General features: G+C 34.2%; 1 long non-coding RNA gene across 1 annotated transcript; it reads left to right on the top strand.

The window, feature by feature from the left end:
• The first annotated feature begins 976 nt into the window (after nt 1-976).
• On the top strand, nt 977-23,077 carry LOC111990284 (uncharacterized). Its single transcript, XR_002880621.2, has 4 exons — nt 977-1,092; nt 3,764-4,060; nt 5,223-5,478; nt 22,774-23,077. It is a non-coding gene; the product is annotated as an uncharacterized LOC111990284 (long non-coding RNA).
• The last annotated feature ends 428 nt before the right edge of the window (nt 23,078-23,505 follow it).

Raw genomic sequence — 23,505 nt, 5'->3', positions numbered from 1 at the left:
AAAACCTTTTCCTAGATTTTTTTTTTTTTTTGATAAGAAATTTTCCTAGATTATATATACACATACATAAACATAGTCCAACTTTGTGCTACCAAATTCACTAATTATATCAAACTACAACTAAAATGAATTTTAAGTTTATCTTTAAAAACTTATGCTTAAGTGTTATTTTATTGTTTTATAAAAATAAGAGTATGGTGAAGGGTGAGGATGGGGTATGTATGAGTTGGGTTGGGTTATGAGTATTTTTCAACCCAATCCAGCTCTGAGTTAAAAATTTTGCAAACACAACTCATGGTAGCTTTAAAAAACAACCCAACCCAATCCATGAGGATGGGTTAGGTTGAGTTCTTGTTTGTTTTTTTTTTTTTTTTTTGAGAAGTAGGTTGAGTTGTTTTGGTTGTCAAGTTAGTAATGGATCATTTTGTTTGGCTTGGCCTAGTAAATGATAATGGGAAATTTCACCCATTATTAAAAAAAAAAAAAATGATTAAAATCTACACAATTGGCCTTGATGGTCAAATTTTATACAGTAAAAAAAAAAAAAAAAAACTCGGGCATTGGGTTGCATTGGGTCGGCTCATGAAATTGGTTGGTGTTTTTAATTTTTGTTATGAGAAACAAAAAAAAAAAAATTGGTTGGTTGTATGCAAATTCTTAGCCAAGGAAAAATCAATCAATAAGCGTGTAAATTCTTAAGTAGTAACAAATTTAAAACGAGAGGCACAACAGAATAGAAACCCCAATATTTAGAGTAAAAGTCTTTGCTTATAAAATTGTAAGCTTTTTCATCAGAGTACTTTTGCTATCAATTAAGCCCAATTATCAGCCCATCAGCTAAATCCAAGAAAGTCCAGTATAGGCCAGTCTTGGATTGCACCGCCCAACTTTGACACACAAGCAAGGCCTGAACATAAACGACGCCGCTTTAATGCTAGCAATGTTATTAACTTATTATATATATTTTTTGTTTTTGTATTGGCAATGTTTATTAGTTTCTCTCTCTCTCTCTCTGGTTTTGAATTCATGGGACTATTCTAAGCCAGGCCTCTCGTTATCTTCCGGAATTATCAACAACACTAATCGTTACCGGTAACTATGTCTTTTAACTTCCTTAAATTCTATTGCAAACGTTGTTTCTTTTATTTATTATTTATTATTTGAATTTTAACATTCCCAAAATCATATTCTTGGACGAAGTAGTTTTTTTTTTTTTTTTTTGCTTTTGAAATTAATTGTTCAAGGATTGTGTTAATCTTCAAATGGGTTCTTGTAATTACTTACACATTGTTTCTTTTGATACACTGTTTCATTGTTGGCTAGTTCATTTGTGAGACATGTTTTGTAGTGATTGCATGTGATGAACTTTCCAAATTGCTGTATGTTTTTTATTTATTTATTAGGTTGTGTAGTTGGTTTAACTCTAGGAATTTATTTTTATTTTTTTGTTGTTACAGATTGTTATAAAATTTGATTGCATTTGATTGTTATTTCAAATGGTTTTATCTTGTCTTTTTTAGCATATGATATAAATTATTATTATTATTATTTGTTGAGATGAAATTTGATTGTTGGGTTCAATGCCTATAAAGAGCTCTAGTTCACATAGAGGAGGATGAATGTGAAGAAATACTTATCACTATTTATTCTTTTAATTCAATGAAGCCTCATGGTTCAACTTCTACTAATTCTTATTATTGTCAGCATTTTTCTTCTCCTTACAAGTCTATATACAAATAGACTTGATGTTATGCATCCTTGTGTCTTTCTCACAAAGCCTCCAATCCTATTCATTCGCTAGTTACAATTGCAAAAGAAGGAACCAAGAGTTTCCCTTATTCTATCTTTGATTGGTGGCACCTCTGACTTTTTATGAATGTATTTCATGGATAATTTTTTCTTGTGTTAACGCTCATATGTCTCAAAATCTTAAATTTTCAGTATAATCTATTTTTGTTTGTTTGCTTTTGGAGGCATACCAGCCCTTCTGGAACACAAATATAATACACCCATTTCCCTTCAGATGAGATCTTTCTTGCCAGTGGATGATAGGCCAAGATATTGAAAGTGATTTCTTATGGATTACCTCTTGGCTAGAATCAATATAAAATAGACTAGAGAATATTAATTGATTTCCAGTTGTGCAAAGAAGAAGGTTATATCAGATTTGACATACAGAAACACAGACAACTCTGCATATGGCACCTAAAGCCTTTCAAAGAGTGAAAATAGGACAGTCATATTCTTCATGTTGAAGAAATGCTTGATGATGATTACTTCAGGACAATGGACAAGGTCAAAGAGAATTCTAGAAAATATCACATGTTGTTGTTGTAAGGGTTTCCAAAAATTTCTATTTGAGCTTGAGAAGATGCCGTTGGGAAATTTAACAGCTGAAGTGAATTGTTCTGGAGTTGCATATAATTATTTTGTTGTTGCTGGGTGCTCGCTGCAAAAGCGTTCCTTCCAATGAAGGAGATGACCATCTTTTCAAGTACTCTTGCATTTTCCAGTAAAAACTGAATCATCTTCATCTCATTGCTTCTTCCAACAAACCCATTCACCTCGACTTTCTTGAGACTGTGTTGCAGGCACTGGTATGGCAGATTTTGTGATTGCCAATAGCTGTGCTCTTCAAAGTCAAATATGTTTGGAATGAAATCTTGGAGTGCATTCTGTATGGTTAAATGAATAACATATAAAAGCCTTAGATTAAGAAGTTTCCAACAGAAAATTCCAAAACAAACAGGAGAGTTTAGTAATACCCACCCAAACAACATTCATAGGTCTACGCATATCTAGAGTCAATCTCTCCATGTTGGGGCAACTCCTTAATAGGCAAGCTATTCCAGGATATTCTTGTTTTGTTAAGCCCACTACAATTTTTAAGTGCCTAAGATTTAGGAGTTGAATTGGCAATTGCTGTAGCAAATTTTCACCAGTAGGGAGAACCTTACAGACAAGAACAGGAAATTTCATCACAGAAGATATACCAAAATTAAATATGTAAAAATACATCACAAAGAGCACCGATTAGTACCTGAATGCACCAAGTGCTCAATGTAAGAGTTTGGCAATGTTTTAGACTAGTCAGCAGCATACCTAGAGCATCTCCTTGTATATGGTCTCCATATTTCTGTTTAATGTCGATTACAACATCGGCTAGATGCAATGCTTTTCGAACGGTTGAGTTCATAAGGTATACTCCTACCATAGTCAGCATCAATAAGTCTGGAGCTGATATTTCTATAGGAAACATGGGCCACTCATCTGTTTTACAGTTGATCAGTGAATCTTTTGATCTTCATGTCTTGGTCACTTACCATAAAGTCATTAGGAATAATACAGTATTCCAGGCTTAAGTCTTCTAGAGTGGGACATTTGGCTACAAGCTCTCCTATTGTCAGTACTGAGCAGCCAAAAATTTTCACCTGCTTAAAAGATAAACTTTGAAGAGAACCAAAAACTTCAAAAATAGATGGTCTAAGCTTGCAGTAGTTGAGAATAAAAGCTTTCAAGTTTTTGGGTGCAAAATTGCCATGAGGCATGTCATATATTTTATCCCAGCCTGTGGGCTCAAACATTTTCCCTTTGGAAAAGTCTAATTCCAAATTTTTGATGTTATTTCTAAAAGCAAATTGAACCCACTTGTCAATTCTTTTGGTGTATTCACTGTGTGCATCATAAGTCTCAGTAGAGTCTTTTAGTGGCATGTTTTGGTCATAACAGATAGATAATCGTAATTTTTCAATGGTGCATCCAGTGTGAAGCAGGAGAGTTCGGTCCACGAACTCCTCGAATGTCCTCCTTGCTGCTCGTACTGAATGGCATAGGCATTGATGAGCACTATCGGGGGTATGTCCATCGCCATATTCGGGATAGCAGATTTCTTTCCTACATACATATTTTCCCATCATCTTAATTTCATCAAGATTTAAGTTTGATGGTACCATTGAGATGAGGGCCAGTACCATGCTTTTCCAGAGTCTTGATAAAAAGCTTACTGCAACCAACTCCTTTAAAGGCAGGAATGAGAGGATATGAAGTATAATTGCTTCTGGTAAGTGGCTTATGTAATCAATTCCTTCAGATTTGTTCTCTCTTCTACTTTGCCTACCTTCATTTTTGCCTTTGTTGTTCCTGTTATTGCTGCCTCTAATTTTCTTCATTTGTGCGAATTGATCTTTGATTGAGAGCTGTGTAAAAAAATGTTAGCATATCAGGGAGGTATGACTTTGAATATCTAAATCTAAAGGAAGAAAACTTGTTGCTTGCCTATATACTTGGTGAGCTATTTATCATCAATCAGTTAACTAGGCTAGATTGGAGTTTAGTTTCATGGACAAGTTAGTGAATCAATGAAGTTGAGGCACAAGAATCAATAAACTATACATTATATCAGAAGAGCACATGTGATGGTGTGTTCCCTTATGTTATCCTTTGTGCCCGACTCCTTGCTTAAAACTGGTTCCTGTTCATAAGGGGTTTTAATTGTTAACCTCCATGAAAATTTTTAATTACATGCAAAAAGAAAAGAAAAGAAAAAAATCTTATGGAAACTTTTGTCAATTCGTTTCAATAGTCAGATCATGGCAAATCAATCATGTACTTAGTTGGTGAGCATTGAAAAAATATTAAAGTCCAAACAAGTTTCCTAATCAGTAATATAATGGAAATTGCTTTCTGGAGTAGGATGTTGTATTTGAAATGGAACAAAAGTTAAGTTCAAAGAATGTAAAAAAATTTCTGATATGAATGATCTATTATGTGCTTCATAAAGGGAAAATAACTCCAAAAAAAAAAAAAAGAAGAAAATTATGAGATAGAATATCCAAAAAAAAAAATCAAAAGCTGGGAAGTTCATGGGAAAGTAAGTCAGTATCATTTATCTTGGAAACATAATGGATTAGTTAACAATTTAAGGCTTACCGCTTACCCATAAAATTATATATATTCTTGAACATTGGTGATTATTATCATATTCTTTTCTTCTGCTGCAAAGTTCCAAACAATCTAGATAGCAAAGTTTGGGCAGTAACCAAATCAAGCTTACCCATTAGTTTTTCTTTAAAATGAGCGACTTTGATTATTTGCTAGTATGAACTAATCCTTGGAGATTCCATTGACATGATATTCATTAGAGAGATGATTATTGAAGCTAAAGGAATAATAAAGCATGAAAGGCAACCTTAAACCATTCTTACCTCTAGCGATTGTTGCAGGGGAGTAATGGAATAAATAGGAGATGCTAGTTCATCATCAAGGGTTGAATTAACATGAAAGGGAGAGCAATGGAGATGCATGGAAGTTGAGAGACTGAGATCATATATAGATATCAAAAGATAAGTTAGTCACAGAAAAGAGACGTGTGCAATACTGCAACCTCTTCTCGACATGTGTTTGTATTGCTTGACAGCTACCAACCTACCATTGCAGTGTCTTGCAATGATTTTAATGCCATTCTTGGTTTAAAAAAAGGTATGCTGTTTTAACTCTTTTTTTTCATTTTTAATTTATCTTTTAATAACAATGTATTAGAACATAATTAATAGTGTATTAAAGAAAGAATATGGAAATGACAATATTTTTAGCATTTCAAATGGGTTAATGTTATCATATATGGTGTTTCATTTTTTTTTTCATCGAATTATCTCATGCACTTTTTTTTTTTTGGATAAGTTTATTTCATGTAGCTCTAAAATCATTAAAATTATGATATACTATATTGATACCCCTCTCTCTCTCTCTCTCTCTCTCTCACTATATATATATGAGTTGGGCTCAAGTTACATCTGGTGTGACGCTAAGCAATTTTACACCACTTAATAACCTGTTATTGAATTTATATTTTGAAAATCCTACCGTTGGATTTCACTTTATATATATATGGTGTTCTTGCTACTTTTTTTTTTTTTTTTTTTACGTTTTCCACTTTAAATGTATATTAATGGTGCAATAAATTCATTTAATTCATTTTGATAACACATTATTGAAGTTTACATTAAATATAGAGAATTTATGAGAAGATAATAAATATTTTTCAAATTATAAAGCCACGTTTCCTTCATGCACTGAGGAGCTTTATGCAATGGTTATGGTTAATTCTTGGCAAAAATATTGTTTCGGTCATTGAAGTTCATATGAATTTTTGTTTTTGTCCCTAAACTATCAACAATTTATTTTTTGTTCCTAAACTATTGAAAACGTTACACTTTATGTCCTTTTGTCTACTTCAGTTACCTTTCTATCCTACTTGTCGAACACGATGCCTATGTGGCATTACTTAATTTGACAAAGTACTAAATGAATAAAACTCTCTCTCTCTCTCTCTTTCTCTCTATATATGTGTGTGTGTACGCATGCGCGCGCGCGCGCGCGTTCTTCTTATAAGGAAAGGAAATAAACTAGGACCATTTCTTGGATGCTAATTTTATACATTTTCCACCTTAGATGCAACTGCATTTAATTCATTTTGTCGTATATTTCATATTGGAAGTTTGACACTAAATATGGAGTATTTTTGAGAAGATAATAAATATTTCACAAATTACAAAGCCACGTTTTCTTCATGCTGAGGAGCTATATGGCATGGCTGTGGTTATTTCATGGCAAAAATATTATTTTCGTCCTTGAAGTTTATATGAAGTTCAGTTTTGGTCCCTAACCTATTAAAAGTTTTTTTTGTCCCAAAATATTATTGAAAACATTACACTCTATGTCCTTCTATGCGATTTTGTTGACTTTCTATCCTACGTGCCTAACAGAATGCCTATGCGACATTACTGAATCTGACATGGAGCACTAAATAAATAAAAAACATTACTTGATATGACATGGACAAAAACATTAAAAAAATTAAAATATTTAGTAATGGCCGGCTTTTCTGGCATCCCACTATTTCATCAATACTTCCAATGTCAAGTCCCTCAACTGTGCAGATGTTTAATCCAGCTCCAGCCATGACTCCTATTCCTGTTAATCTAAGAGGTAGTAGCAAGCATAGTCGCTCTTACTGTTTGGCATGCATTTATGTTTGCCGTATATGTGTCCAACTTTGTGGCATTCCCAACACTTTGTTTAACCCTCCTTAGGTAGATACCCATTGTTATTATCTTCTCAGGACATCTATATAATTTCTTCTTCAGTGCCTGAGGCACTAGTTGTGCATATACTTGAGGTACTATTGATGCAACTGCAGAATTATTTGAAATTAAATAAGTTATAAGCGTGTCAATAATATTCACGAAATTGTAAAGTAACCCACTGAATCTTTGTTTTGGGGTTGGCTTGAATGGAAAAGAAACAGGTTCATGAAAGACGAGTCTAGAGAATATGTAGGGAAGAGGCTCCAGGGAATATAGAACTTTAAGTTGCATGTGCATTAAAAATTCTGTATGGTTTATTTTTTAAATTTATTAAAGAAACAAAAGAAAATTTGTAACTATTTCCCTATACCAAAAAAAAGAGGGTTTAAAGCTTAGTGTAACAGATTAACAACCCAGGTTTGAAGTCCTTGCTAGCTGCTTCTCAATCTGTAAGCCGAAGCTATATTATTCCAAGAAAATGGCTATGATCAGATCTGTTTTTCTGATGAGCTTTCATAATTTTTTGAAGTCTAACATTTAGAGAGAGAGCTAAGTTAAGATTAGAGCTAAATTAAGATGGAAAGCTATGATCTGTAGCTCCCATGCGCTATTCAAAAGCTTGTAGCTCTCTCTTCTTCCACGTTGATTAGAAACATAGTGCCTTAGCAATTTTGACTAGTGTGGTACCCTTATTTGATACTTACATGCCTTTCTAATTGGTTTGGTTGATGAGGTTCGGCCATGGTTCTGGTGTTTGAGTTTTGATTTTTTGGAAGCTTACGTTTGGTTGTTGAGTAAATGTAGGAAAGGAAAGGAATGTTTTGGTCCATGTCATATAAAGCAATGCTCTATTTTATTATTTATTGGTGAATGTTAGATTAAGGGCACGTTTGGTTGACTATAATAGATACTGTAATGTAATAGATATTCCTATAGCATAACTATTCAGTTGTTTGGTTATGTTTTTATTACAATGAATAGTTATTCCTTATGAATAGTTATTCTTCAAAATAAGGAATAATTATTCATTATTAAAAGTACTGAATATCTATTCCTTCACTTTATGTAATAACTTTTTAAAAAAATTTCCTAAAAAGCCATTAGTTGCCACATTTTCTTCTTTTGATAGGTAATAAGTATATTATTAAACAAACTTTAACACTAACGAAAGCAAATACAAGGTGTTTATGTAATAACTTTTTTTAAAAATTTCCTAAAAAGCCATTAGTTGCCACATCTTCTTCTTTTGATAGGTAATAAGTATATTATTAAACAAACTTTAACACTAACGAAAGCAAATACAAGGTGTTCATGATGGTGAACACAAGGAAATGCAACAAACAAACAAAACATCATCAAACAACAAGAAAAACTTAAAGTGCACAACTAAGAGAAGAAATAAATTCTAAGATAGTGGAACAATCCGATAAGCCCCAACTCTTAGACCAATCAAATAAGGTCTTCTGGCATAGAGCTTGTAATTGAACCAAAGATTTCTCAGTATTCTCAAAAGAGCGCCAGTTTCTTTCTGTCCAAACAATCCACATCAAATAGCCAGGAACTATATTCCATAATTCTGAATGAAATTTTCCCAGCCAATTGCGCCAACAATACACCAAACTTTCCACAGAGCCCGGCATAACCCATTGGATCCCAAAAATCTGATACATGTAAACCCATAGTGAGTGAGCTAGAGGACAATGGAGGAGGAGATGATCCACAGTTTCCTCATTACGATGGCACATACAACATCAATTCACCAAAATGCGCCCCCTAAGCATAAGATTATCCAATGTAAGGATCTGCCCATGAACCGCTGTCCACACAAAAAATGCCACCCTCTTAGGAATCTTAACTTTCCAAACACCCTTCCACGGAAAATTGGGGGTCGATGCACCTCGAATATTATTGTAATATGACCGAGTATCAAACTTGCCATTCCCATTGAGACACCAATAAGAAGTGTCACTCCCAACACCCCTAGGGATCCAGGATTGAATGAACTCAAGGAAAGAGAAGGCAGCCTCTAACTCCCTTTCATGAAAATCCCTGTAAAATCTCACATTCCAAAATCTATCATTTCCACCCTCCCGATAGCATAATACATTAGTTGCCACATTTTCAAAAGGAAAGAAAATAAATTTTCATTTTTGTTAATTATTAGCTTTATTTTGAAAACCCTAAAATAAGTGTATTTTAGGAAATTTGATTTAAAAATGATTTAATTACACATTCTTTTTATACTCTATTAAATTGTGGTTGCATATTCAGAATTCTATTCCTAAATGGTCACTAAACTAATGAATAGTAATACTTATTACATTCCAACTTAAAGTATTCATTGCAATACTCATTTCTATTCCCATGTAATAATCATTACAGTGTATCAAACGTGTCCTAAGTAATGCCACCTAGGCATTTTCTTAGACATGTAGGATAGAAAGTTAACAAATGTGGACAGAAGGATATCATGTAATGTTTTCAATAGTTCCTCATTCACCATTCCTACTAGTGTGGTAATTAGGATTGAGAGATTACAATGGAATTTTTTGTGGGGTGGTATGGGTGACAATATCAAACATCATTTGGTGGGATGGGACATGGTGTGTACTCCGATTGCTAATGGGGGTTTGGGAGTTAAGTAGTTTTTTTTTATGACGTGGAGCCTCACCAAGGTAGGGCTTTTTGGACCCACCCTTGGAGAGTAAGCCACAAATACACGACCCGGCCAAAATTGTATATTAGGTAATCTAAGGGAACTCCTAGTTGGGATTGAACCTAGGATGTCTGAGTTTACAACTCATTTTAAGCCTCCAACTACTAGGCTGCACCTTGACGAATGAGAGTTAGGTAGTTAGTCACCTTTAATCAAGCTCTGCTAGGGAAATGGTTATAACATTTCGAAATGGAGAAAACATGTCTTTGGCAGAATGTTGTATCTGTGAAGTTCATTGAGGATTGGGGTGGTTGGAGTACAAAATCTACTTGAAGGGCTCAAGGATGGTGTTTATGTAAGAGCACTAGGGGTGGGATAGGTTCCTGCCATACTTTCACTTTTAAGCAGGTACTGGTAGCAGGGTCCATTTTTGGCATGACAGTTGGTTTGGAGATCTGCCTTTGAGGGAGGCATTTCCAGTCTTGTTATAATTGTTCATTAGCTAGAGATATGTCAGTGGAATCCATTTTGGTAAGACAAAATGAAGGGGATGGGAGGGGTTGGGATGTTTTCACTGAGACTTTAATGATTGGATGTTTGAATCGGTAGTGTATCTTCTTTATTCAAATCTCCCACTTAGAGAAGGTGGGGACCAATTACAGTGGAGGTTGAGAAGAAATAGTTTACTGTTGGGTAGTGTTGACTGTAATTTCGGGGAAAATACTTGTGTGATAATCTCTCGAAGTGAGGTTATACGCTTGTTGGGTAGTGTTGTATGTATTGGTGCACTGGGGAGTTAGTGGATCATCTTTTGTTACATTGTACTGTTGTGTTTGATTTGTGGAGTTTTGCCTTTAGATCACTTGGCGTTTAGTGGGTGATACAAGAAAATGTTATTGATCTTTTGTTTGGGTGGAGAAATTGGGTTGTCAAGCACTTATCGGATATCTGGAACATAGTTTCATTATGTTTGACGTGTCGGATATCTGGAACATAGTTTCATTATGTTTGACGTGGACAATATGGCGAGAACGAAATTTTATGTTTGAGGATGTGGAAACTATAGGGACTCATTTATGAGCTCTATTTACTAGTTCTTTATTTGATTGGTCTCACGTTTGGGGATTCACCACTACCAATTCCATCTCAAAATTTATAAAGTCTTTGTCTTTATGTACATTATTTTGCTTATCTGTAATTATTTAGACTTCTTTATGTCAATTGTACATGAAGTAGTCTCTTGCAATAAATTTTCTTTTACTTATCAAAAAAAGGAAAAAAAAAAAAAAAACTTTATGACATTTTAGGGACGAAAACCTAACTTCATGTGAACTTTAAGGATGAAAACACTATATTTTTGCTTCTTATTATTTATGATTCCTTATAAAAATAATAAGACAACAAGAAGAACAACAACCAAACCTTAATCTTAAAAATTTAGGCTCGGTTATAGATCTTCAACAGATTAGTCATATTACATGTATTCATTTCTGTCATTCTATTCTATCCGAAATCCTACTCTTTTGTTACTTAATTGGCATGTCATTTTTCTTAAAGTAAAGTCTTATTAGTTTTAATGTCTTAAAATAATAAGTCTTTACTTATAAAAAGAAAAAGAAAAAGCCCTAGCTCTATTATGTCAAACTACAATGCAATATGATATAGATATGTGATGTGCAATTATTTTTTATAGATGCATTTTTGTTATATTAATTATTTTTTTATTCTAAAACCTGAACTACAAAAGCTGAAAATAGGTTTAAGAGAATAAACCCACAAATGGTTCAATTTACTAAACACTTTCTGAATAATTCTGATGCATATTTGTGGCATGTATTTTGATTTCCTTAACAAAAATTTGTACCTAGCATCTCTGTGTGTGCAACCCCTTTTCAACACGTTTGTATTATATATTTTGATTCCCTAAACATGGAAAACCTATATTGTCATCCCGATTTAATCCCACTGTATTTGAGAAATATTGTTGCCTCAATACCTAGCTCCTTACATGTTTTTTTTTTTATCTCAAAGAAAAGAGAGAAGCCAATGTGAGAGAAGGAACTATACAAAGTGGCTGAGGGAGGAACTAAGGAAAGTGTGTTATCTCAGAGGAATAGGTTTGTTACTAATTAGAGGTGGCTAAGTATTGAGTGTGGTTGCTGTGTCTACTTGTTTAGTTCATGGAGTTAATGGTTGAGATTGTGGTAATTTGTAGAGGGTGCTTGACTTAAGCAGCACTTGATAGTAGGAGAATCAATCAAAGTTGCAAACCCCAAGTGTCACACTAATATATTATTGAGAGAAGATAATCTGAAAGTGAATATTGTGCAAGACCTTTAATCTGAAAGTGAATATTGGAGGAATGTGAGCAAGACCTTTAAGTTTGCCAGGATGGCTATTGTGCAACCAAGATGATTTGTAGGATGAACAAGGGAGGGTGGTTTGTGGAAATTTGTGAATATCATGCAAGTTGTGAAAAGGATTAAAGGAGTTATTCAGGTTCTGGAAGGAATGAGTGGGAAAGTTTTGACACTGTACTGCGGGCTATCTATAGGTAACACGTAAAAATGGGGAAGAGGGATTTTCATGCCACGCTGGTGAAAAGGGTGCCAATTTTTAGGCCCTTCACAGTGGTGTTCTGCGCATTGAAGACTAATTGCTATACATGATTATCACCCAGAACCTACTCAGGTAAGGAAACAAAGCATGTTATTCTAAGAAGCACAGAGGGAGGTAATTCAATGTCAAAGCCTGGTAGGGAAAATAGTCCACATCAAGGCTATACCATTAACATGTGGCCTTCTTGAAACTTCAATTTTCAAACTGATACTTTTAAAGAAATGTTGCATATCACAGTTGAACCAACAAGAAATATGCAAATTTGCTGGGCTGACCTAAGTAAATGTTCAAGCCTAAAATTGGGATAAAATCAACTCAGATCTAAAACGTAAAGTATCAGTTAGTAATGAGGAGAAGCTTGGACCATGAGAATCAAGGCTGAAGAAATAGAGCTAGCACAAGTTCCATAGGACATCATTCGGTTATTGAATGAAGAAGTTACAACGTTTTCAAACAAACACGGACCTTCTTCTACCAAGCTTCTTGAAGACCAGTTGATGGAAGATCATCCAGTTGTAGGAGGCATCAGTGAAAAGGAAATAAGTTGAGGGGCGATGATATTGTTGCTGATCTGAGTTGTTGGAGGAAGGTCAAGTCAAGGACGAATTTTTGGCAGCAAAACCAAATGCAATGAACCCAAATCACAAGGAAGCTTCAATCAAGATGAGTTTGACCGCAAATGCAGTCCAGGTTTTATGGGTAGAAAATCTGCAAAATGGGAGCCTGATTCTAATCCTGACATTGTATTGATACTTAATGCCAGAAGGGAGGAGGTAAGCCCCTTACTGTATTGTTAAGTCGAATGGACCCGATTACAAGTATGCAACAAAACCTACTGCTAGTGTGCCATAAGCTTCAGAATGGGTGGGGAGGAAGTTGAGAGGCGTTAACAAGTACTTGGGTTTTCCAATTTGACAGGTTTGAGGAATAATCAATGGCCCTGTTTTGTGCCGTTGAGGATATTGTAGGAGGCCAACAGGGATGGACAGTTCTTGTCATACAGTGAATCCAGAATCAAGGGGTATCCAGGAGCTTAGAGATATGGTATCCATTTTTAATTATAATGAGAGAAGAGTAGGGAGCTGCAAGAGAGAGGAGGGTGCCTCAGTGGCAAGGTTATTAACTTACATCAAATGATGTTATTTAAGATGTCCTAGAATCTTAGTGGGTTGAATGACCATAATAAACAAATGGGATGAAGAACATGTTAAAAGATTAGAAATATGATTTGTTTTGTTGTCAGGAAACCATAATTAACAGCACAGATCTCAATATTATTAGACGCCTTTTTGTTGATTAGGTGGTACTTGATATCAAGGTTGTCAAAATCAGGATCCTACGTAGGATCGTTAAAGGTAGGTGGGATCGTAGATCGTAGGATCGGATCGTGAATCGTAAGATCCTACATATTTTTAGATTTAAAGCAAAAAAACACATTGATAATAATTTTGTATGTTGAATAATCACATAAATTATAAATTCATCCATAAAAAAACTAAGATCTGCATCATATGACGTAATTTGCATGTTGTACATTACCAAGTCTATACTAATGACACAAATATATTTTAGTTTTGACCCAACGTATTTAAAAAGTTCAATAAATATTTAATTAGCAACCAAATACCAAAATATTTATCAAAACGTATATATAGAAAATATTTTCCAAGTTCTAAGTTTCAAGTTTGAAATTCAAAATAATTTAGCAAATGGAAACTAGCTAACTACAGTATGAAATCCAAAAGCAAGATGAATATTAAGGTGAAGTGAACATTTAATTATTCCCATTCTAAGGTTCCTATATCCACCGTCCTAAATTCCTAGTCATCTTCATCCATTTCATCATCTATGTAAACATTATATATTTGTATTCTAGAATTGCAAAAGACATCAAGATACAATTTCACACTCAACTATTCAAGTTATACCACTCCGCAACAATTAAAGAGTATGCTAAAAAAAATCAATCAATCAATATAAATATACAAGCATAACTGATAAAATTATATATATAAAAAATATTTTAGTAATATTAGAACACACATTAATATATTGATCAAACAAATTTAACAATATTATAGCTTAAAAGGCAGCAAAGCTAACATCAAATTTTTTATTTAGAAATGTCGAAGCATTCATTCATTTTGATTACAAGTGAACTAGAAACTAGAAAACATTTACTTAGGTTAACATAATTTTATAAAAATAAAATCTAAAGGTATACCATCATAACATGAAAATATAAAAACCCTTAAAGTTTCATCAAAACAAAAAATTTATCCCATAAAAAAAAAAACCAAAAATTTTTGTTTTTGGTAGGATCGGTAAGATCCCATACGATCCTACATGATTTTACGTATGATCCTACCATTTTTACGATCCTAATGCGATCTTAAATGTTTTGGTGAGGTGGAATCGTAAAATCGTGCGATCTTACGATCTAGATCGCGATTTTGACAACCATGCTTGATATAATTCATCCAAGGGGAGTCTTGTTGATTTGGGACAAATGAATAGTGGAAAGAATTGACATTTAGGTTGGTAGAATTTTGTTGTCTTTCTTACTGAAAAATATAGATGGTGGTTTTATATTGGCGTGCAATGGGGTTTATAGCCTGAATGATAATAGAGAGAATGGAACAACTTATGGGAGGAGTTGAGAGAAGTCAAGTGGAAGTGGGGAATGACATGGTGTGTGGTAGGTGACTTTTAATGTGCTTAGATTTCTTAGCGAAATACTAGTTTGTATTGTTGTTGGTTCTGCAATGTTGGAAGTTTTCCTAATTCATAACAGAACAAAATTTTGTTGACACTTGAGGCAGGCACATTTACTTGGTAAATAATTATGATCCACCATCCATGTCCCATGTTTACCTTGCATTGGTTTCACTGGAGTGGGAAGAGCATTTCATGGATGTTGTTCAAAGGCAATTGTGACAACCAGTTTTCAATCATAGCCCTATTCTTGTGGGGGTAGGGGTTATGATGTGAGGTCAGTGTGCATTTAAATTTGAAAATATTTTTGCGAGTGGATGGGTTTGTGGACAAGAGTTCAGAATTGGTGGAATGGATGCACTTTTAATGGTCTTCTTAGCTACACTCTAGCAAGGAAACTTAAAACCCGAAAAGAAGATTTGAAGGAATGGAGCAAATGGTAATCTGGGGATATGGGACATTCTAAGCATAGATGAGAAAGAAGAAAACGGGTTGTCATAGGAGGAAGGGAGCTAGGGAAAATTTAAAACCAGAAGTGGGGAGGGTGGAAAGTTTGGAGGAAGTTTCAAGGAGATAGAAGGGCAATATATTTACAAGAAGGTTACAATAACACTAGGTTCTTCCATAAATTGGCGACTCACATAGCCACATATGTGAACAAACTGCATTGAGAGCTTGGAGGTGGACAGGTTTACTTACAAGGAGGAAGCAGCGGTAAGAAACCAGATTGTCCAATTCTATGAATCTTTGTGTGAAGAATTGGAGGATTATAGACCATCAGTCGGCATGTTAGATTTTTCATCGATTGAAAAGGAAGATAAGTCATTCTTTGGGAGGGAATTTGGGAAGGAAGAAGTAATAAAGGCTTTCAGGGAGATGAGGGGAGATAAAGTCTTTGGACTTGATGGCTTTACAACAACATTTTTTCAACACTATTGGTGGGTGGTGGAAGGAGACATTATGATCAAGCAAAATGGAATACTCCACTCTATTTGATGGAGAGAATAGGTTTTGGTGATAGGTAGAAATGACAGATTCACTTTTGTGTGACTATAATATGGTTTTCAGTGATGGTAAATAGCTCCCCAATAGGTTTTTTCAACTAGTTCCTGGGTCTATGATGAAGGGAAAATTAGGCAATTAGTTACATGTGGTTGTGATGGGTTAAGGTTTAGAAAGATTTATGGATTTTGGGTTTAGAACCTCCTAGAATAAGGATTAGGGTTCAAAACCAAAAAAAAAAAAAAAAAAAAAAAAAAAAAATAGAAGGAAGAATCTCATGCACTCTTGGTGAAAACATGGAAAGTCCTAAAGAAATAGGGGAAAAAAAAAATGAGAATTTCAATCGAAAAGAATGAAAATTAATAAAATCCATAATAGAGTGGATCTCGCTATGGCCCAGAACACAACCATTTGAACAATGATATCATTATAGACGATGTTAATCTAACAACTAAGAGTTTCGCCTCTTCCAAAGTTTGCTGGTTCCTCTCCCTCCATACTGTCCAAAATTAGACACAAAGTAGTTAAATTCCAAACAAAATGAGGAACGTTTGTCAGGAATGGAATGCGGCAATAAAGGCAAACAATATATAGTCACCTTGCCTTAGATTGATGGTGCAACATAGCTGGTTGGAGAAAAATATCCCTTTGGAAGCCTAAGTTAAGGCAAGCCCAAATAAGGTCCATGTAGTTAAATGGGTTTTATATTTTATATTATATTTTATTGGTTATTCAGAGTCAAGGTATTTTCATAATTCTATAATTGTTGAGTATGGGAATGCCTAGGCTTGGTTTTCTTTTATTAAGAAGTAAGTCTTACTTAGTTCATAGGCCTTATGTGGGAGCTTTAATTCAATTCAATTAAGATTTGATTTACTAATCAAAGTAGAAGACCTACTTTCACTAGGAGACATTTAAGGTCTATACAAGTGACTTATTACACTCAAACAATAGGAGTTTGATTTATAAAATATTGAGTGTTTANTGAGTATGGGAATAGCTCTAGGCCTTGTTTTTCTTTTATTAAGAAGTAAGTCTTACTTAGTTCATAGGCCTTATGTGGGAGCTTTAATTCAATTCAATTAAGATTTGATTTACTAATCAAAGTAGAAGACCTACTTTCACTAGGAGACATTTAAGGTCTATACAAGTGACTTATTACACTCAAACAATAGGAGTTTGATTTATAAAATATTGAGTGTTTTGAGTATTGAGGCATGTTGGCCTTAGTGTTCCTTTTCCTCTCTCTCTTCTTTCTTTTCTTGTTGTACTTTTCATGGTATTGGTCACGGACATTATTCAAAGATATGAGAAAAATTCTATTTTCACATCTTTTTCTTCACTCTGACCATAAATCAAATCTTTTTTGTTTAGAACCCTAACCCTTCTTTTAAGAGGTTCTAAACCCAATATTCACAAACTTCCCCAATTTTTCCAATTTCAATTTGGTATCAAAGCCAAAAATCCTACCACATGTTCTTTGCAAAAAATTTCTTCCGCCAACTACTTGACAAAATCTCTCATCCAAAATAATTGTGACTAACTATTAGAGTCTCTGTTTAAGTCTTCTTATCAAGACAAAAGAAGACTTTTAACTAGTTGCGTGAGAAAGGGAATTCAGTGGAAGGAAAGCTTGAAGAAATTATCCATTATGAAAGGAACTTTGGATAGACTATCAGCCATCATTCTTGGTAAATTTTTGTTGAACCCACCATGATCAAGACCCCAAATCCTATAAATCAAGTCCAAGTTCAGCCCCAATATTTCCCTCAACTTCAACACCTTTGTCCTCCATAAAATTTTATGGACCAAGCACAAACCAGATGCCACCATAGCAAACACAATCCAATTCTGTGTTCACACATCAAAGTTCTGGTTTTATGGAAGGGAATCAGCCTTATCATCTTAAGGCAAGCCTAGATTGGCTGATGCAAATGGTGGTGATAGACTAGAAGTTAATGATTTGTTTGGAGAGGGCAATCCAAAGGTGTTCTTTGATTGGCTGCATAGTGCGTGTATGTGTGTGTATAATAGCAATTTTATTGAAAGCAAGACAAGCCCAAGTACACCAGGGGTGTACAGTGGGAACAATACAATCAGTCTCTTACAATGCTCAAACATATCAAAAAGATTAAAACAAACAAAAAAAAAAAAAAAAAAAAAGATTGAAAAGCTATACTCCAATCAGGCAAGTATGAAAGAAAAGGGACTTAATCTCAAGGATAGACCATTCACATTCCCACCAAAGACACCGCATAATATAATGTGGCAAATCTTCCAAATAGTGATATTACGATGCCGGCAAAAATTACCCTGTCAAGATGCTAACAAATCTAGAACCCTCTAAGGCATATCTCATTGAACTCCAAACAAACAAAACACCATGGACCACAATTTATGCGCTATAGGATAGTGAAGAAGAAGATGATCCAGGGACTCCCCCACTCCATTTATACATATAGCACGAACCTAAAACAATACTGCTTCTCTTCCGTAGATTATCTATAGACAATCTTTCCTAAGACAAGTCCATGAAAAGGGACCTTCGATCTCCACACAATTTTCCAAGGAAACAACATGACATTAGACGAAGATGAAAGCCAAGCTTTCTCAATTGGTATAGCTTAAGTGAACAACAAAAACTCTTATTCACAAAGGCCAAACTCAAGGAGAGCAAGAATACAGTGGGAAGAGTATCAAAAAGCTCACTATTAGCCATTCAATCTTGGGAGAACATTCAAAATGCTATGACTCATTACTCTGTACCACATAATTACAGGCAACGAGCTCACTTGCAATTTACACAAATGGGGCGAGGGGGTTATTCCATTGAAGAGCACACCAACAACTACTAAGCTTGGCTAAAAGGTCAGGTTTTCCATGAAATGAAGATGTGATGATTACTGATGTATAGGAGTCATTCCATTGAAGAGTACACCAACAACTTCTAATGTAAAGGAGTTGTTCCACACTACCATCGCATAACAAAATGATATCATTAGTGAATAGTGAATGCAAGATTATTTGTATCCTTTCTAATTTTAAACCAAGTGATTTCCCAATTCTCCTTAGCATTCTACATAATACCCCCATGAACTATATAAAAGGCAAAGGCAAAGGTAAAGGAGGATTACCTTGCCGTCGATTGATGGCACAAGTATAGCATGGTTGGAGAAAAAATATCCACTTTGGAAGCCTAAGGTTAAGGCAATGCCCAATAATAAGTGTCCATGATAGTTAACTAGGGTTCTATATTTTATTTTATGTTTTATTTGATTATTCCAGAGTCAAGGGTATTTTAGTAATTCTACAATTGTTGGGTATGGGCCATGGGTTGGTTTTCTTTTATGAATAAATATCATATACAACTTATGGGTCTTTATGTGTGGGCTTTAGTTCAATTTAAATTAGGGTTTGGTTTACTAGTCAAAGTAGAAGTCCTAATACTAGGAGAAGTTAAGGCCTATATGAAGTTTCATATTGTACTCAAACAAGGGGAGTTTGATCAATAAAATATTGAGTGTTTTGAGTATTAAGGTAAGTTGGCCTTAGTGCTCTCTTTCTTCCCATTCTTTTCTTGTCTTTTCTTTTCTTCTCTCTTTCTTGCGGTATTGTTCATGGACATTGTTCACAGATGTGAAAAAAAATTCTATTTCTGTTTTTCTTCTTGTTTCAACCGTAAATCAAACCAAAAAATAAAAAAAAAAAAAAAAAAAAAAAGGAGAAAAAGGAGAAAAAGTATTGCTCCATGTTCCTAAGATTTTCTACATACGTCTTTTAAATAGAGGCATATTAAATGAAGTTGCCTTATATCTCTTAAGAAATGTATACAGAATTTAGTACATATGCTTTTATGCAATGTGGGTTGGTAACCATAGCATCTTTGATGTATGAAAAATTGGGGACACCTATCTAAATATGCTTGTGGTGGGTTTAAAGTTAAGAGAATTTGTGAATCTAGGGATTGATAAGATGGGGAAAAAGGACAAGAATTATTGAAGTAAACAAGTTGCTAGAAAATTATGGACAGTGGTAGTTTTTAGGAATAATATGGTAGTTTGATGAGCCATTTGATGGCTATTTGATAGAGAAAGTACATGGAGTTTTAGGTTAGTGACTTGTTTTGAAGCTGTTAGAAAGAAGGGAAACAGAGAAAATTATGGGTAGGGGTGTTCGTGGTGCAGTTTTGGGCCATTTTTAGCACCACACTTTTCGGTGCGGTTTAGCTAAAACCATAACTGCACCGCACCTTATTTTTGCGGTCACATGTGCGATGTGGTGCGGTTTAGAGTTTAGCTAAAATCATAATCACACCGCACCTCATTTTATGGTTATATATGCGACACTATGTATAAGATGCAGTTTGAAATCGATATATTTTTCAAATTTTGGACTTTTCCTACTCAGCCCAAAACTAATTTTTCTCTTTTTTTGGGCCAAATTTTAAATTATTGAGCTAATTTTTCTTTATTTTTGGTTGGCTTTTCTAGTCAACACTTGCTAGGGTTATTAAACTTTTTTTTTTTTTTTTAAACTAGGGTTATTAAACTATTAATAATATATTTAATTTTAAAAAAAATAAATATATTAATATATAGAGAAGATGTGGTGCAGTGAAATTTGTGCGGTTTTCTTATTATAAAACTGCAAACCGCACCGCACCAACTGTTTTCTTATTATAAAACTACAAACCGCATTGCACCAAGCTGTGTGATGCATTATTACTTGCGGTGCGGTGCGGTTATGCCATTTTGCAGGCAGTTTTGATGCGGTTTTTGCAGTTTAGTAAACACCCCTAATTATGGGTGTTCACAAGCTGTATGAACGGTACCCGTGAATGGTACCATGAGAAAGGAGTGAAGATTGCACTAAGGCACACATGCCTTTCACAACCAAAATACTGAATTCCTATTATTCAACCCTCTTTATTCTTTGAGTACCCTTGAATATGTAGGCCTCTTTCTTGCCTTGGTAGCATTAGGATCCCTACTTTGAGTAGAAGACTAAAATCTTAATAAGGTCAACAAAAGATTAACTTGGAAATAAAGGAAATAAGCCTAGGATGTTTAGAATCTCCTAGATATTTCTATATTCAAGTAAATTACCAAAATACCCTTACTTCATAGGAATTGCATTGCATAAACTACAGTTCTGCCCTTGAATACAAATTTAAACATAACTTGTAAAATAATAACCCAAATTAAAAACTGTTTTAACTATAACTAGGCCCTTAAAACCATACGACTTTTACTTTAATTGGATTTCACACATCGGACTTATAAAATAAATCTTTTTTTTTTTTTGTTTGAGAAACAAACATACATATACACACACACACAAGGGAGAGGGAAAGAGGTTCTAACACAAAGATATATCACAACTCCACTCAAAAGGCATGGTAACTTTTAAAGAGAGTGGGGCAAGTTATACTACACACCAATATGAAAATCCATTTGCAATCTGTCAATCCATGTTATCTATCGCATTAGGTGGAGGCTATTTTATTTTGTAGAATTCAAGTACTTGGTCTTAGGTTTTTAAAATAGTTCTTTGAATTGTCTATATAAAATATTTTTGTAAAATACATCACTCTCTAATTTTATTTCTGCCACTGAGTTGCTTGATCAGAGTTGGAATGTATGTTTTCTGATTTAAATTTAACTCGCATATGTAAGAGGTTTGTGATGTCCCTCTATAGTGTCCATATGTTATTTATTTTGGAAAGTAGAGGAGACATTTAGGCTACAGGGCTTAGTCTTGAATAGATGAATTTGTGAAATAGTAATAAATTAATTTTCCATGGCTGGATCTCTTTCTGTATTTGCCATTGATTGCTTTCAAATGTTGAAAAGGATAATAGCACATATCATATTTATAGAAACTTTGGTGCCTAAAATATAGGGGCCATAGGAAGCATTTGTGCTTCATAGCTCTCAAATAGTCGGATATGTAAAAGGTGGTTTATTTTTTTCTTAAATAAAAGTTTTTGTTAAATAGTCACTGGTTCTGTTATCCTTTTTTTATATTTTCTTTAACCTCCTTAAGCTTTGATTGAGTAAATTAAGCCATTTTAAGATGGTTGTTTGATTTCAGCTCAAAATGGATAATAAAAATTTTTCCTTTTTAATCTGCATGAGTGAAGCCTGTGACACTGAATGGCTGAGTTTATTTTCCTTAAATCCTAAACCATCCACAAAATTGAACTGCTGTGCTCATGGCTTTCCACACAATAGCACATCACTTGAATGGCTGCATTATATCTATGTTCTTTAACTTGATAAAGTTTGTATAGGCAATTAAACCAGATGCAAATTGGTGCTTCCTCTACCTTATTTCTGGTTATCCACTTGGATTGCTTTGCTCATTTTGGGAATGCGTGTCTTATAATAAGTGGCCTGATGGGTGATGTGGTCTGTGTCATTTGTTATTACTTCTAGCCCGCTGGTTTAGAGAGGATGCACATAGACCATACTGACTTTCTTGATTCCTTCACGGTTTTTTGAATTTGTCGTGTTGCAGAGCTGGACTGAACTCTTGGCTTGAGTTATAAGAACCTGCACCTCTTTAAATCTGTTTTGTGTGAATTACTAATATTATTGTGAATGTCTCTCTCCATTTTGAAAAATACCTCTTTTGTCTGCTAACAGAACTTACTCTGGTAGACTGGTTCTAATACCTTTTACTTTGTCATTACAGAAGGAACTATCCTATTACAAAGATTCAGCAATTTGAGCAGTGCTACCACAGAAATTTTACTCACATGGCCAGGCACTACAATTTCAGATTCATGTTATCTTTCCTTTTGATGTTTAAATGCCCCTGTAAGTGTGACATGACTCAGCGTTGGTTTTCAACGCAAATATTTTTGTGAGGATTGCTAGTTTATCTTTTTTGTTGAAAATTAATTTCTGGTGGAAATATTTACAGAATTCCATTCCAGATTATGGTATGTGTTGTCAAATTCTTTGAAATCAGAAAGCAATGATTTTGAACCGTGTCATGCATAATGCCGTTACCTTGTTTAAGTTTTATTTCTCCTCTTCGCATCCATAAGTACATAAGCAATACATAGTTACATCTATGGAATGTTACTCTTTTAACAATTATTAATCTGCATTCAGGGTATTTTGGTTCTTTTAAAAGAAACTTCATAGCTAGTTGAAGATTCCTCATTGCAGCCAATGCTTGTCTGAAATCTCCTAAAATACTTTTTCTTTCCCTTCTAGAATCTAGAGAAATATTTTCTTGTCTTGCTTCCCAAAGCCAGTGTTGTAAACTTGCACTATCTAAATTTATTATTATTTGTATTTTTACTTTACCAAGAAATCGATCCCTGAATATAATTGATGTCTTTGCAAGGTTTGAGAGTCTATTCTCCCTCCTTTTCTATGAATGAATGGTGAAGTGAGAGACATGGGCTTGTTGGAG

This window comes from Quercus suber, unplaced genomic scaffold (genome assembly GCF_002906115.3).
Source record: "Quercus suber isolate HL8 unplaced genomic scaffold, Cork oak 2.0 scaffold_715, whole genome shotgun sequence".
NCBI classification, from domain to species: Eukaryota; Viridiplantae; Streptophyta; class Magnoliopsida; order Fagales; family Fagaceae; genus Quercus; species Quercus suber.
Note: the sequence above shows the minus strand (reverse complement) of the source record. Positions and strands in the feature narration are given on the sequence as shown.